This window comes from Apis florea, unplaced genomic scaffold (genome assembly GCF_048593485.1).
Source record: "Apis florea isolate Af1SG1 unplaced genomic scaffold, ASM4859348v1 contig_3078_pilon, whole genome shotgun sequence".
NCBI classification, from domain to species: domain Eukaryota; kingdom Metazoa; phylum Arthropoda; class Insecta; order Hymenoptera; family Apidae; genus Apis; species Apis florea.
In genome coordinates, this window is record NW_028256702.1 from 3228403 (window position 1) to 3234546 (window position 6144).

Sequence of the window (6144 nt, forward strand, 5' to 3'; positions counted from 1 at the left end):
GGAAATGTTATAATTTTTTTAATTTTTTTAATAAGATTTGAATACTAAAAATATATTTATATATATCTTAGATTCATGCTGATTCTCGATAGAGAATTTTTTGGCTATTAGATATTTTTTATCTTTGATGTAAGTGATTTTTAATGAAATTGGAAGTTATAGTCTAGGTGCCTTTATTATCTCTATTTAATTTCGATATTCTAAAATTAGTGATTTATGATCTGTTTGCATTTTTATGAGTTGTCTAAAATATTTAATTAATAAATATATTGTCAATAATTCTTTATCAAATATTTTAATTAAATATTTTTTTTTGTTGATTTTAGTTTTTTTTTTTTATTAAAAGAAATTTAAAGAGTGTAATTTTTTAGAATCTTTTTATAGGATTCTTTTTATCTGTGACACTCCCTATATTCCGCTGTGCTTGTTTTTTAATATTAATTTAGTTTTTGGTGTGAGCTAATCAACATGATTATATATATTCACGATATTTTTTGACTGCTTTGAAAGCAGATTTGTTTGTGTATTTTGATGAGTTCATCTTTTTAATTTCTTTTTTATTGATAAAAAGAATTAAGTGTTTCTGCATAGGAAGAAAACGATGTAAAAATTAATTATTCTCAGTAAATTTCGTAATTTCTTTACGCAGTTTAAGATGATTTTTTTTTATTAATTTTATCCGTTAATGATTATAAGTTGTCTTTATCATTAAGTTGTCTTTATCTTGTTATTTCTTCTTTGTCTATGTTGTATTTTGATGGATTGATAATAATATTTTTTAGACGATCAAAATGCTATCTGAAGTCTGTTTTTTATTTTTTATTCTTCTGCATTCTTTAAAATTACTAAAATATTATCAAAAAAAAAAAAAAAAAACGAATATAAAATCTAATTTTCTACTTCATTTATGAAATATTTGCATTTTTTAGTGTGAAGGTATTATGAATTTATACAGATCAATTAAAAGGTAGTATTACGCGTATAATGATATTATATTATATAGTTATTACAATATTTTCCATATCTTTTGCGATTTAACTTTATGCTTTTGAAATCGATTTCTGAAAAGATGTATTTTGAAAATTCCAAGAAATCTTAAATATAGGGAATTGAATAATAATTTATTATAATGCTATTTAATTATTGGTATACGATCATCAATGCTATATGTTTTTTTTAAAGACTTGCAGAAAGATCATAGTTGAAACATGATTCAAGTTGAATCATGAAACTGATAGTCTAATTATTTCTAAGTTTATGTAACTTACATATATATAACTTTTCTAAATTTAGTATAAAACTAAAAATAACCATTGATAGGGCAAACACACGTGGCTTTTTGTTTAGCTTTACCAGAACGCTCGCTGCGTGCCACCCAAGTTGTATACAAAAGACACCTGTTATCCCGATCTTGGCTCATATCGCAAATCAGGTGATGTTATTGGTCACCGACATTCCCCACTCATAATTAGGACACTCCCAATTAGCCAGGAAGAGAATTGAGCTGAGTCACTTTCTTCCCTACCGTACAACCTTTCACGCTGAGAAGATTGACTACGTCAATTGGTAGTCAATTGGTACAGACTAAAATTGTGATCCAACGTCGGATACGATACTAGCAAGACACAGCTCTCTTATAAAACATAGCGACCGTCTAATTATCCATCGCGAAAACGTTGTCCGGCAATAACACTTAGGAATTTTTAGTTTTTCGGATAGTTTTCACTATTTGTATTTATATTATTATAATTATATTAATATTATATTTATATTATATAATTATAATAATTTTTATAGTTATGTAATGTTTCGCATGAATGCAAATTAAAATGAAAATTGTTTATTTTTATCATTTCGGAATATTTATTTAATAAGTTTCTGATCTGATATATTTATCATTATTTTGTAATGTGAAAGAAAATCTTCCTAGAATAAATAAAGAACTACCGATCAAGATAAAAATTCAATTTTATTTTTGTTTTAATTGGTTACTAATTTCCTATTTTTCTAATATCGTCGTTTCTCACAAATAACTGATGTATTTAAGATAGTTCTTGAAATGAAATTGAATATTTTTTAATTTTCTGATATTTGATTTTCCATTTATGGCGTAAATTTGTAGTCTGTACATCCATATTGATTTTATTGTAGTTTTATAAGTCAGAAGTTTATGTATGTCTAATTTGGATTTTCTCGAACCATTTTTTATTTACTTGACTTTTTCTTAAACTATAATCTATATGTTTCTTTCTGTTTAATTTGCTATCTAAGTAGAGATCAAAATATATTTAACAGATTTTGTTTGGATGAATTCTGAATTTTGAAAACCGATTTTGGAAATTGGTTTCTTACTTACATAAAGGTGAACATTTATTTAAATTTAATTTGATTTTATTATCTTTTGTCCAATTTTCAATCTTTTTTAAATGATTTTGCAAATTTCTTGTTACATTTTCGATATTTTTGAGTATAAAATATAACATATTGTCTACAAAAATATATATTTCGATATCTGTTTCGATTGGTATATCAGCAGTCAAAAGAATAGAGCATACATCCAAAAATATTATCTTGCGGTACTCCGGTATAAATCTTTTTAAATGATGAAATATTGTTGATCTTGATATAGAAGTATTTGTTTGAAAGATTTGAAGAAGCAATTGTGTAGATATTAATATAGATATTAATTATAAGAATTAGTTATAATTTTTTTTATTAATCCTCTATGCTAAACTTTATTGAATACTTTTCCAACATCTAAAAAAAGCAGTATTTACCTTTTTCCATGATGAGGATTATTTTATTGACTATTCTGTGTATTTGTTCTATTGTGTTGTAGTTTTTTCTAAATCTAAATTGATGGTCTGGGATTAATCGATTAATGATAATTTCACACATTAGTTTCTTATGAATGGTTTTTTCTATTATCTTAGAAATAATTGGAAAGAGAAATATATATATACGAAAAAAATAATTTAGGATTTTTTTTGTTACTGCAATAGTATCATTTTTGCACATTTTTAAATTTATGAAAAATATTCTATTCTAAATAGCTCCTATTACGTTAGTCAGTGCAGTTAGGTATCTTAGGTGTTTATCTAGAAGTTCTTTTAATATCTTTATCAATCGTTGTTATGAGAGCCTGATTTTGTTTTTTAATTTGTTTTTTATTATAGCATATATTTCTTCGTTTTTTATTGCTTTTTAGTTTTGTAGGATAAAACTATGGCATTGAAGAATAGTCCATTCGTAAAAATTTTTTATAGCTAATCCGCTATAGCTTCTATTTCCTCTATTCTTTTGGATTTTGTCCAATTTTTGTTTTTGTTTTTATACATTAAGACAAAGGAATTCCTTGAACTATCCTCAAATCATAATTCTATAATCTTCGAGCTTAATCAAAATATTACAACAGATGAAAAGTCTGAACACTTACGAATATTATTACAGATAATAGTATATAGTATATAGACAAATTACAAGAGTTCATTAAACAATAATATAAATTACAAAATGCATAGATGCAATCTTTTGGATGAAACTATTTTTAATTGATTTTTTATTATAAATAACGTTTAAGATTATTTGTTCTGAAATCTCAATAACTACTTCGTATTGAAATCTCACTAGTGCTAAAAATTTCGTATTATAAGTATTCAAAGAATTTTTATATTTTTCCTTAATTATCCTATGTCTTGGTGAACAATAAACCAATGAGATGTTAATACTGTAAAATGTTCATTTTCAAGTGGATAGTAATTTTATTTTTTTATTCTATATGAATTTATTTGTTACTTTTTTAACTAGATAATTGATTAAAATTAATCAACGCTTAATTTTTCGGGATCTATTATTTTAATAAAAATGGGAGGAGATGTAGGTTTAGTGATTTCAACTTTCATTACTCAATCCAGACTCGATACTATTTGGCGATTGAGAATCATCCAATTATCCCATACATTTTCTTGTTGTCTTATAATTTTGATTTTTGTTCCTGAATTTCTTTTTGTTATTTTTGAATTATATATGAATTACATATTTCTTTTTTTTTCATGTATTGTTTTAGTTTTTTTTTTTATTACTCCATATTTTTTTTCGCATCTGAGTTAGAAGTATATCTTGATTGGCTTTCATCTGACATTATTGGAATTATTTTTTCTTTATTAAAAAATATTCAATTCATTACTCTGTACTTTTAATGCACTGAATTTATTACCTATACTATATCGAAATATATAGATATATCGAAATTAGTATTATTTGAAATTATCATTCGTGACTTCGAATCGTTACCACTTCTGTTATGTTTTCTTTATGTTCGCTCTGATTGACGTTTAAGACAAGAATGATTAACTAAAACTGAGCTTCAACTTTGATAAACTATGTAGCTGAACGTCAATTTCTAAAAAGAAGAATCCTTAACTAATGATTTCTATGATGCAATTATATTCGCCTCATGGCAGTTGATTTCTAGTTTATTTTTCACACTCTTTTTCGTTATTCATGATTTTTTTATTCCGTATTTTTTTTTTTTAATTATCACAGGATCATCATTTTTAATGAGATAGAAAAGGAATTTTAAATTCTTTATTTGATTTTTTTTTTATTTTAATTTATTGCTTTATATAAATGGTTCAAATTCAAAACGAGATAATCACCTAAATAAAATTGACTTAGATTGAAATTGTCATATCAATAGTTATATTATTGCTATGTGTATATAACTTAATTACTTTAGCTTGTAACAATACATTAGTAATACGCTTATATTATTGCAAATTACACATAGTAATAGATAATGTAAGAATATAAGTTTAATTAATAATTGAAACAAAATAATTTTTTAAAATTGGATCAAATGATTTTAATTATTTTTAAAATGAAAGAAAGAATAGTTTTATATAATAAATAAATAAATTAGAAAAAATTGAAAAAAGATTAGAATTACAAAAAAAAAAATATATATATAAGTTGTTTTTTTACAAGCTTTTTATTTGAGCCTATAATGAAAATTTGAAATATATATTTTACAAATTTTTATCAATTATATCAAAATCGATTGATGCAAAAACAAAACATTAAAAAATATAAAAATCTTTAAATTTATTACGAAAATTTTGAAAAATTATAGTTTTCACTATTTTTAATTATTTATAACGTATGGCATCGATTTCAATGAAAAATTTTCAATATGTATATAACTAATATAAATTTACAAAATATATGTTTTTATTATAAATTCAAATAAAAATTAGTAAATTATTTATTATTTTTTCCATGATTCTAATTTTTTCAAAAAATTTTTTATGCTTCATGTAGTAAATTAATTCTTCTAATTTTTTAAAGAAATTCAAATAATTCGGTTCAATTTTAAAAGAGTTATTTTATTTTAAAGAATATACTTTTTTTTATACTTTATTTTAATTTTATTTACTACTTTATTCAATAATTATTTTTCTTCTTATAAATATGTACCAACTTTGCAAAGAATGGTTCGCATAATTCTTTTTTTCTCCAGAATTAAATGTTAATGTTGGCTGGTTATGTCATGGTGAACAATAAATAAAAAATATACGGATTTAGCTGAATGGATATATTTTGGTCATATGTGAATGCACGTATCGGGCGACAGAACAACAACTGAAGATCGCGTATCGAAGATAAACAAAAGGATACCAACTATGGAATAGTAACATTGCTAGCAACGTTCAATAATAAAATTATATATAAAATAATATAAAATTTCAGCGAACTTTATATTCTATAATACTCTCACTAAAAGTGAACTGAAATTTGTTTAATGTATGTATGTTTATTATGTTCGTCGTAATTCTGTATGCCTGCTATATTTTCGATACTCTTAATATTTAATCGATTTCTTTGTATCTCAAATACTGTTCTTCTCAAAGGTTTTGTTAGCAGGTCTGCTTACTACTCCTCCGATGCTATATGTTGCAGAAAAAACTCTTTCTTCTTGAATTTGTCTCGTATGAAATGATAACGCACGTTAATGTGCTTGCTTCTCCGATGAAATTCTGGGTTTTTAATAAGCTTGATAGCGCTCAAATTATTCACGTAAAGAGTCGTTGAATATAAATAGATCATTGATCAAACTTTTCATCCATATGATTTCTTTCACGATTT